Genomic DNA, 12365 nt, shown 5'->3' on the forward strand with positions numbered 1-12365 from the left:
CACCACCCACTTTGTTTGAATCTCACACTAGTAGTGAAACCGTTGAGTAAGTTGGTAAAGCGACAAGAAATGAGGTTAGGATTTATTAGGCAGATCAAATGGCAGACAGCTAAAACAAGAAATGTAGGAAAGCTACTAGCAATGTTCCAAATACAGTTGATAACCCTGTGAGAGGGTGACACCATATTGGGTTGAGCACAGTGATACACATATTGCCAGTGCTCAATAAATTTAGTTGACTGAATAAAAGAGGAAAAAAGAGTGCTGCAATATACATAGGAGTGTAGGTTTCCTTTTGAGTTAGTGGTTTTGTGTCCTTTGGGTAGACAACTTAATTGTTTCCACACAGATGGATGGATCAAGAAGATGTAGTATATATATACACACAGTGGAATACTACTCGGTAATCAAAAAAGATAAACTCATGCCATTTGCAGCAATATGGATGGAGCTGGAAAGGATTAGGCTAGCAGAAATAAGTTAGAAGGAAAAGGATAAATATATGATGATTTCACTTACATCTGAAATACAGACAAAACTTGCAAGCTGCCCATAGATCTGAGGCATGCAGCAGGGGAGGGAGAAGGTAAGGGTCAAAGTAGGGGAGGGAAGAACACAAGGGACTGTGGCAATAGTCACGGGTGACATGATCGAGGGAGAACATGGTCGAGGGAGAACTACGAGGACTACACTTGAGGGGAGAAATAAAATATTGTCCAAAAATTAACAATGATGTAAGAAAACAAAGTACTTAAATAAAAATAAATAAATAAATAAAAAGAAAAAAAAAGAAAAACCCCATGAAATTTCAGGGTCATCTGTAGGTAGAGAGTTAGAATCTCTCCCTAGATTTTATTGTACTCTCAAGATGAACAATTTGTTTTGAGTAAAAGGAGACAAGCAAATGCTTAGAAGATATAAAAGATGGACATGGTGACTAATTCATTTTAAGGGTTATTGTGAACGGTGATCTTCATTGTCCTCAGGCCATCTGAATTGCCCCAACCCAAATCTGTATTGAGGACTGGGTAAGTTGCAGGACAAATTACGGAACTGAAAAAATATGTAAATGAATAAGGGTACTCTGAATAAGGAAATAAGACTAAACATATGGAAAGAATTTCAAGAGAAATATCTAGAATAATTTCTGGTTCGGAATTCCTAAACATCAATAAAATAAAACAAAATTTACAATATAAATCATTGTTTATAAACATTAACGGAAGCATCCTGGAATACTCTTTAAAACAGTTTCTCAGAAGTAGTAACTATCTGAAATAGTTAAGAAAATGATTTTTTTTCAGTTGTTCTAAGTATGCAAAATATAGTAGTAAAATAGACACTCATATGAACAAAATTTATTTTATATTATAGCATTTATTTCCCTTTCTAACAGAAGTTTTGGAAAGAAAACCTCACATGAAATTTCATAAAACTACTAACTTCTTAAAAGTTACTCTCATCAGTATGTCTTTAGGCAGCAATGTGGACATATATGCTGGCTGGGAAGGCTTCCCTGATGCATAAAGTCACTTTTTGGAACTCTTCCTACTAGGTCAAAGAAAAAAAGCTACATGTGACCTAACATCCTGGAGAATATATACCCAGTTTAAAGTTGTGGCAAATATTAAGTTGATCCTAAGATTATACTACTTATACACACCAATGGGCACTGATGTCAAAGGTCACATGTCTCTTTACAAGGAAACCCTCTTGGGGACACATATATAAAAATCAGAAAGCAGGCTAGTTTATTTATGGTAGTCTTGGTGATCAGGAAGATATCTGCTTTAAACTTGTATTTTCTCATAAAATGCACCTATTTCCATAAGTATTACAGGTGAACAACAACAACACACACACACAATTATAGATGCTTGCCTGCTTCCATCATCCTCAAGTCACTTCTTTCCATGTGTCTGTCTGTTCATAGAGTGAGGCATGGGCATGAGGTAAATTCTAGTATATTTTCATCAGCTTTAAGATTTTTATGCTAAAAATTTCACATGCTATATCTGAAATAATTAAAACTAAGTTTTCTTCCCAAAAGATGCTTAAATCTGGGATAAATGAAATTTATTTGGATATTACTCTTTCATCCTTTCATGCAAATAGATAATTTCTTGTCCTCTATTTTGTTAAAGGTTAGGTTTTCTGGAGTTCTTTATGAACCCCAAAGGCACTGACAAATGGGCATATAAAATATGAGCTTCAGAATAGTATTCTAAGTTCATTTCACAATATATGCATTGTAACCCTTGACATGTACCAGCTCCCGGCATTTGGGATGTGGAAAGCATTAAGACTAATGCATTCCATGACTTTGCATTTGAAACCAGAGCAAACTTTTCTCCCTTCCTTATTCTAGAGTTAGCATCCATTTCCCCATTTTAAAATCTCAGAAAGTTGCAAAGCTATCTTGAGGCAGCAGGGGTAATGTTGGTTGTGTAGGAGAGGACATGGTTGGAATACATGCAAAGATGACTCATTTCAGTAGTGCCAATCACAGAAGGTAGAAACCACCAGTGAGTAGGTAGGGAGGTTGCTGGCTGATTGCCACTGGCTACCAGCATCCTAACCTCAACACTCCAACCAAGCAACTGAGCCAACTCATGCCATCTTCCTGTTAGGCTATTTGCAGACAAGAGAGAGATGGGGAAGTAGCCAAGTGGTAGACAGACTAATTTCATGAAATGAAAACAATCTGTTTTTTCTCAAGAGACTGAATTCCTTTCTTCAAACACTAGTTGGGGATAATCCCAAGACTAAACATGCTTTGAGAGCATTCCCTTGGAGGGAGTTTGGGGAAACAGACATAATCTAGCGTCTACAGCCTGAAAGACCTAGATTCAGATGCTGGCTCCTTACAAACTGGCTATGAGATCTTGAGCAAGTGACTCAATCTCTGAATCATGATTTCTTCAAATATATAATGGAGGAAAATATTGCTCATGTTGCAGGTCTATAATGATAATTAGAAAATAATGAATTAACTTCTTCCCCTTCCCCTTTCCCTTCCTCTTCACTTCCTTACTAGACAGTTTGGTGTGAAAGTCAACAGAAAAACATATCCATCTTACACAGCTGGTGGGAGTGCAAACCGGTCCAACCACAATGGAAAGCTGTGTGGAGTTTCCTCAGAATACTAAAAATGTATCTAGCATTTGATTCAGCAATTCCACTCCTAGGAATCTACCCAAAGGACACAAAAACACTAATTCAAAGGAAATCTGCACTCTTATATTTATTGTGACACTATTTACAATTGCTTAGATATGGAAACAACCTAAATGCTCCAAAACAGACAAACAGATCAAAAAGTTGTGGTATGTTTACACAATGGAATATTACTCAGCAATCAAAAAAGATAAACTAATGCTATTTGAAGCAACATGAATGGAGCTAGAAGGGATTATGCTAAGCAAAATGTCAGAAGGAAAAAAGATAAATATTAGATTGTTTCACTTATATACAGAACATAGAGAAACCAAACAAAAGGCCAAGAAAAGACAAAAACTAGCAAGCTGACCATAGATCTGAGGCATATAGCAAGGAAGGGGTGGAGGAGGGTCAAAACAGGGGAGGGAAAACACAAGGGTCTGTGGTCATGGTTTGCAGGTGATATGGTGGTGGAAGAACTATGGGAATACATCTTAGGGGAGAAACGAATTACTGTACAAAAATGAACAACAATGTAAGAAAATTAAAATAATATTTTTCAAAATGTGGGAATTAGAAAACTAGAATGTTGATTAGGTTTATAGGTATTAATAAGAATTTGCGGCATTTAGTGTACGCATACTCACACTAACTGTTCACTGAGAAGACATGGAAGGAACAACAGCTTAATAACAATGAGTGCACCTGAAACCCAATTCTTGACTTCTAAGTACCATTTTCCAGTAAAAGGAATCAAAGCTTCTTAGTGAAATAACTGATTGCAGGCATGAGGAAAGTAAACTAGAAGATCAGTCAAAAATATTCTGTCACAAAGCAAGGATGTGATCAAAATCTTCTGGGGACACATAAAAGAGACTAAAAATCACTTAACGGTATTTACTCTGATCAAACTGAGGACAATTTGAGCATCAAAATAAATGATAGCAAAGGATTAAGACACTGAATGAAATAGTAAACTATGTCTCCATAATGATACAAATAAGGCCTCCCCAGTGGCACAGTGGGTTGCGCACACTACTGTGAAGCTGTCCGCAGCCTCTGCAGCGCAGGTTCAATTCCTGGCCAACCAGGGAGATTCCCACGCGGCATGGCAGACCTCTCCTGTCTCTCCCACTGCTCCCCTCAGCAGTATTTTTGGTCGTCTGCCTGTTCTGCTCCCCGCTCTGTCTCTGGTGAATCCTCTCACCCTCCTGAGCCTCTGGCCTGTACCAGCTATTGTATAAATAAAAAATAAATGGAAAAAAATGATACAAATAAATAAGCAAAAAGCTTGATGAGGAATGGGGTATTTATAATAATCAAACCCAGAAGGAAGGTATTCTAAAAAATACTGGCCTACATTCTCAGGGTCAAGAAAGTCAAAGAAACTGAGGAACTGTTCCAGAGTAAATAAGGCAGACATGTAACAGGGGTTAAGTCACAGCACTATAAAGCAATCTGCAGCATGAGTTCGATTCCCGACCCACATGGTGCAGCAGACCTCTCCTGACTCACCCGCTGCTCCCCTCAGCAGTGTATTTCAGTCAATCTGTCTGTTCTGTTCCCCACTCTGTCTCTGGTGAATCCTCTCACCCCTCCAACCTCTGGCCTGTACCCCAGTTCTTGTATGCACAAATAAATAAAGCTTTAAAAAAAAAAAGACATGTGGGCCTCCCCTGGTGGCGCAGTGGTTGAGCGCTGGGCTGCGAGGCTGCCCGCAGCCTCTGCAGCACTGGTTCGATCCCCAGCCATCGGCGAGGGTCCCACATGGCGTGTAGACCCCTCTTGCTGCCCGCTGCTCCCCTCAGCAGTGTACTTCATCAATCTGCCTATTCTGTTCCCCGCTCTGGCTCTGGTGAATTCTCTCACCCTCCCGTGCTTCTGACTGTACCCAGTGCTTGTATAAATAAACAAATAAATCTTAAAAAAAAAAAAAAACATGTAACACCTCAAACTGGACCTTTTTGCTATAAGGGGCACACTTGGGACATCTGGTAGAGCTGAATGGGATAGAAGAATTAGATGGTAAAAATATACCAATATTAATTTCCTAAATGTGATAGCTGTGTAGTAATTATGATGCAGAATGTCTAGTTTGTAAGAATTACTAAAGTATTGGATGTGGGCTGTGGAGAATTAGTACAACTCACTCCCAAATGGTATGGTGGGGGGAGTGGAAGGTATTTGTACTAGCAAATTTACTTTAAATTTGAAATTGTTTTTTAAAATAAAAGGAAAACAATGTATGCTAGGAGACTGGCAGTGTAATAGGAACTGTTAGTGCCACACCTAAGTCCCCTTTAACAACCCACAGACACATTCCACAGGTGCTCTGCGAATAGGAGCTTTCATGCCCGGAGATGTCTGCGTGATTCACTCTACTCCCCACGCCCCAACTCCCACTTTGGAGCAACGATGGCAACCAACACCTAAGTGATAAGGGGTGCAACAGCCCCACTACTTGCATGTAGGTGGGACAGTTGGATACTCTACCTGCAGGAAGAATCACTGTGAATATAACATCTACATAAGCAGACTGCACTGCTGTTGCAGTCTGCTTCTTTCAGAACACCCTATGGATCAGACTAAGTATTTATCTGAGCTCTCATTCTCAGCTGACTCCTGCTCCTACTTCATCATTCCTGTAAAGGTTTCTCCTAAAGTGTACAATTTTGAAAATTACATGTGCCAGAATCCCTGTCTCAGGCTCAGCTCCTAGAGAATTTCAACTAAGATTGTCACTTAATGGCTCAATAAAAGTTACTGTATTTGTATCAGTGACAATACCATTAGGTATAATACCAGTATTTATAAGTCAGCTTCCCTGACTTTATGAACATGATGAATTTAAAGTCTCCTAATATCCTTATTTTGCTAAACTAAATTATTTTTATATGGGAAACTTATTCTCTTATCAGAAACTACCATAGAACTCTGAAAAGCAGAAGTCTCAAAAAACCAAACAAACAAAAGCCCTGAGCTTGTTATCCTGATTTGATTTTTCCCTTTGCCCTTTCAAGGAAATTTTTCTGGATTCCTCTCCCCAGATGTGCTGCTGAACTATGATTCAGACTGGATTTTAAGATTCCAATTTTGTGGCATTGTCACTTCAACGAGGATAATTAATGTTCCCATTTTTGACTGCTGGATGACTAGGATGAACTACTACATTTGACATCCTCAATGCACTGGCATCACACATGGCGAAGACTGATCCCAAGTTCAGCATCTAACACATTCTCAAACATCCTGTTGGGTATTCATGGAGGTAAAACACCAATGTTTAAATATCTGAGCCAAGACATTACACCATCTCACATATAAATGTAAAGTATTTTTTGCATTGAATTTTCCAGGAATACAACTACCATGTAAATGTAGGGGAAATTAAACTTTGAAATGACTAGAGCTATACCAAGAGTTTTCCTCCATTTTGGAAATTACATTATTGACAGCAATACTGCTGTGGTATTTGTGTCACCTAGCTATCAAACCTGTTACAGACTACTTTTGTAGATCTTATATTCATAGTGATTCTTTCTGCAGAGGCAAACAGCGATTTCATTATGTTTTCTGATATAGTTGTACCCAAGGACTTAACATATTGACATACATGCCATTTTATATGTTATGTTTCTTTTATTGATCCTTTATATAACTGGCAATTTTTGATTTCTAAAACTGTGAATGATAAAGGTGGAATTATAAAATATTTGTTATACAGAAACGATGCTGGGTCTGACAGATCCAAGAACACTAGTTTTACAGGAATACAATATGGACACTTGCTTGTGAAAGTTTCATTCATTCTTCCACTCAACACATATTTACAAAGTATCTTCTGAGAATAATGCACCAAAGAGGATGCAAAAAGAAATACATGAGAATCCTAAGGACTCCCTATTCTTAGTGAAGTCATAGTCTAGCAAGAAAAATCACACACATGTAGCAGGGGAAATAAAAATTTAGACAACAGAACATATGTAGAGTATGACAAATGTTTTGAAGATAAATACAAACAATATGCTTTGAAAATTCAGAAAAGGGAGTCATTACTTCTGGTCAGGCCAGGGAAGGCTTTGCGAAAGCCCTATCCTTTGAATTGAGTTGTAGCTTGTGTAGATGTGTGGGATCTATGTATAACAGGTGAACAGCAGCTCAGTGATCTCCACAGCTGGATGCCCTCTTGTAACTGCACAGGCTGATAAGTCTGGCTTGCTTTCCACAGTGTTAGAAAGCAAAGAGCTAAGCTCCTTGACTGCCAGAACAACAAATGCATGTCATAATAAGCAATTATTGATCAGGGAGACATTTTTATGTTGTTTTGGGAGTAACCGAATTATATGCACTGATGTGTTTGAATTTTAATTGTTTACCAGTTCACTGGGAGTAAAATATAGAGTAATAAAACAGATGATACCCCATTCCTTGATATCCCAACTCTCCTTGAGCGTGACCTTTCTTCAGAATTACCTTAATCACCCAGGAGGAAAAAAAAAAGTCTAGGGGCTTTTATGATACTGCTCATAATACTCGTGAAATGTTTCACTGTCACTGCGGATAATACACCAAAAATAAACAGCACGTAAACAAGTTTAATTACTTAAGGCTTTGATTCTTTCCCAGGACATCAAACACACTCTTGAGTTAATCACTCTTGGTAGTTCATTTAGAGAAAATGACAAAGAAAATCAGACCTAAAATATTTGATATTACCGAAAGGATGCCAGCAAACATGAATTCATGCAAAACTATTGAAAGATGTGGAATAAGATGAGTCAAACAAGCAACCATGGCCTAAGTGGTTATTTTCAAAAATCATTGAGAGCAAAATACTATTATTTTTAGAGCAAGGATACCAAACACTGTACTGTCAACTTGACAGATACATTGGGATTCAAGGCATTTTCTAGTGTAAGTAACACAAACATTTCAATTAGAAAAATGAATTTCCCTCAAAGGGAGGTTATGTATTTTGTGTGTCTGTATAGTTTATTCCTTCCCTAAAAAGTTAAGAAGAAAATCTAAAACTTTCTCTATCCTTCATGAACAGCACTATTTGTCTGATTCAAAATTCTCAATTATAGAAGTTGATTGGCAAATGCCCTATAGAATTATAAGATTGGGAGGAAACACAGTGGCCATTACTCCACTTCCCTGCCCCCGAAGTGGGATTCAGAGCCATTACTATAGATAGCAAGGACATAAAAGACTATCACTAGATATTAGAGAGAAATGTAATATCAGCAAGGAGTAATTGAGGAATAAAACAGCTAACTAAATCAGGCTTTGACTGCATGGTTATGGATGACAAAGACATGTCCATAAAAGGTGGAATGGCTTCATTAAGTATTGTCCTCCAGAGGAAAGCAGTTTGCCTCCCCTCCCCCACAGTGCCTTAACATAATGAAGATATATGACAAAGAGTTCATGGTTCATTCCTTTGACATGCTAATATAAGCGATTTTTCTGAAGTCTTTCAAAATATCTTATTTCACTTGAAAGAAGTATTTTGTATAGGTTGAGTTAAACTAGAATCAACCCAAAGTATCACTCCTATGATTTATCTCATAAATCTGTAAATTATAGAGTCTATGATATGAAATCTACTCTGTATCACTAAATCAAAAGAAATATTCAACAGCATGTTCTTTTTTCCCCTTTCTATATAATATCTTACTAATTGGCCTTATTTATTTATCAATTGGGCAGACACAATACTATAAATAGTAAATACTTATTGAATTACTGCCATATGACAAGAAAACATCTAGACACTTTACATACATTATTTTACTTATCACATACAACAAAGTTATGAGGTAGGTAATATTCTAATTTCTATTTTCCTGAAGAGAAAACCGAGGGACAAAGAAATAAAGTAATTTGCTTTAAGTCACACAGCTAGTAAGTGGTAGAGCCAGGTCTTGAATCCATTTACTCCTGCTCCAGAGAAACCACCACTCCTTAGAATAGTAGAATAAACCTTTGCAAAGTAATAGACCTTACATTTAGTGAGGATTTAATGCCAGGAATTATCCTAGATTTCTATTCATTGATTTTGTGTTATAATTTTAATTCATCCCTTTTTGATTACAGAACTGCAAGTTTTGACAAATACATACACCACTTACAACCAAGAAATGGGAAGCCCCAGCACCTCTCAAAAATTTCCCTTGCCCTTTATTCATCTCTAGACCATGGCAGCTGCTGATTGTTGTTTTATCCCTATAACTTCATCTTTTTCAAAATGTCATATAAATGGAATCATGCAGTTGTCTTTTGTCTGCCTTCTTTCATTTAACATAATGTAGCCAAGATAAATGCACGTTGTTGCAGGTATAAGTAATGTGCTCCATTTTATTGCTGAGAAGTAGTCCATTGCATAGATATATGAGAGTTTTCTCATTACCCATTTGAGCACAATTTGGTTGATTCTAGTTTTGAACAATTACAAATAAAATATTTGCATGCAGGCTTTTATGTGAATATAAGTTTTCATTTTGCTTAGATGAACAGGAAAGGAACTTCAGGTTGTACAGAAAGTGTATATTTAAAGTGTATATTTAGCTTTAGAATACATAAGGGAAAAAACGCAGTGATAGGAAACTATATACAGAAAGTGGTTTGCAGCTTAAAATGGTAACTAGAATAAGACTGGAGGAATTTTAACCTTACTCGAGTCAATATCTATTATTGGATATGGGGGGGAAGGGCATTCAGTGGTAATGAAGTGAATCAGCACAAATTTTCTGGAGAATAATCTACAGTACTTATCAGAATGTGTCATGTGCTCTGGTTCCATTTCTATCTTCAGAAATACTCACATGTGTGTAGGGGTCAATGTGCATAGATGTTCATTACAGTATTATTTGTAATTGTGAAAAATGGAGACAACTGCATTGCCCATCAATAGAGTCAGTAACTTATAAAACATTCCTTTATCCTAGGAACACCAGTGAGCATTTTAAAAGGAAGAGATAGATCTCTGACATGGAAAGTTGTCAAAAGATATTATTGAAAAAACTGCATTGTGGGTTGATACTAATAAATATATTTAAAGAGATAGATATATATATACATATTTATGAAAAAAGAATATAAATATTCATATATGTTTGTGAGGGTATGAAAAGAACTGGAAACCTACACAGTGACCTCTATGCTGTTAAGAACAGGCTGAGGGGAAGGCAGGGAGCAAGCGTTATGCTGAGTCTTGCTTTGTATTTAATACACTGCTATATTACTTGATTTCTTTACACAAAAATCATGCATTATTTGCACATAAAATATAACAAATTCAAAGAAGAGCTAACTAATCGCTAACCAGCAACAACTGGCCGGTAACCCCTAATGTATCCTTCTATTGTTATAGAGCAGCCCCGATATTGAACGGGGTTCCTGGCTGTGGGTCCTCACCCGCGCATGACTTTCAAGCCTATAAAGACACAGAAAAATGAAAGTTCATCAAAAGTAACAGATAACCTAATGTCTGAATATGGAAAGAATCTCTGTGGATCAGATGGAACTGAAAAGAGAAGACTGTATCATACTTTGTCTCTCCAAAGGGTAACTCAGAGGCAGGCATTTTGCACTTTCCTTCCTGGAAGTCCCTGAACAGTTAGTGTCTATACTAGCGGGAAAAGGAACTGTGTTTCTTCACTGTGATGACTTTTTGTGAAACCACTCACAGGTTCTGCTTGCTCTCACATGAGCCAGAACCACCTCCCTTGCCTTTCTCTTTCTATCATCATTCTGCAACCACACAGACACAATGCACAAAAAACAACTGAGCTGAAAATAAATGTAGGGTTGTAATACAATGGCCATTTGCTAATAGTGTATTGGATTCTTCCCATCCTCAAAAAATACATTAAAATTGTACCTAGAGGCAGAACAATCCCCGGATATAGTATGAGCTAGAAATTGTAGCTTTCTTGGCCATAGGATTCAGAGTACCAAGGAAGCAAACAGTGAGGAGAAAAAGATGCTGCATTAGTAAAACACTAGTCAAAACTTGCCAGAAACAGACAACGAGTTTTAAAGTTGCACGCTTGTATCTGTCCATTAGCTAATTTCTGGGAAAGGAACTGGTCCATTACACAAGTGTACAGAGAACTGGGCCAATGGCAATCCCCACCCCCAGCATGTTGCCAAACACAAAGTTAAAACAGATATTGCTTTATTTTATGATAAAAAGACAAACTCTTGGATACAATAAATATATAATCATTCTTCCTATGGAAGAGATAAAAACATATGAATAAAAACAAGCAACCATCAGGTGGCTAATGGTTTGGATTAACATTTCAAAACAAAATTCCTAGTAAATAATATTAGGTTTGTAAATTACATTTAAAGCATGACAGCAAAAATAAAAAAACATAAGGAAAATCATGAATAAAGATTTGATTACATGCATAATTTTGACTATTAAGGAACTAAATAATTTAAAAAGAGAAAGAATATAGTGGGTAAGCAATCTGCAATATATGATAGACAAATTGTTAATATATATAACAAATAAAAGCAGTTCTAAAGATAAAGAAGCCCAGACAAACCAATAGAGATGCGCAAATTTTAGGAATAAGCAAAAATTCCAAATGACTAACAAGTATATGGGACAAATACCACCAATCTAATGAAGAAAATGCATATTTTAGAAATAAAATTGGAAATTTATTAAAAGATGACATTCAATATTCTTAAAGAGTCATGCATGGATTGTTAATAATCTTTCTAATATATTATTTCCACATCCTTAAATCAGAGCAATTTATTCCAAAGGAAAAAATCATAGACATGTACCACCAAGACAATACTGCTATATTGGATATAATACTAAAACAGAAGGAATCACCTAAATGTGAAAATAGGTTAAATGAATTTGGAAAAAATATATTATGCAGCCATTAAAAGTTATATTGAGGAAGAATATTTAATAGCAATCAGAAATTATCACCACAACTGTGAAGACTGCAAAAACATGCCACAAAGATATTATAATCTGTTTTACTTTTTATGTAAATCTTGATGCAAAGAAACATGATTGAAAGATTCTATATCAAATATTAGTGGTGGTTATCTGCCTATACTGAAATTAAATGATTTTTGTTTTCTCCTTTTGTTTCCTTAATCCCTAAAGTTTCTACAATGAGCTTTCTAATGAGTCCTTTTTTCTTTGAAGTTTGTGCAAGATAAGGAAA

The 12365-nt window shown here is 36.5% G+C and overlaps 1 protein-coding gene across 1 annotated transcript in view; it reads right to left on the reverse strand.

The window, feature by feature from the left end:
- Positions 1–12365, reverse strand: part of DOCK8 (dedicator of cytokinesis 8) — a gene marked incomplete at both ends in the record, with an annotated part of 193459 nt that overhangs the window by 120295 nt on the left and 60799 nt on the right.

Source organism: Talpa europaea (genome assembly GCF_964194135.1).
Source record: "Talpa europaea genome assembly, chromosome: 7".
Classification (NCBI taxonomy): Eukaryota; Metazoa; Chordata; class Mammalia; order Eulipotyphla; family Talpidae; genus Talpa; species Talpa europaea.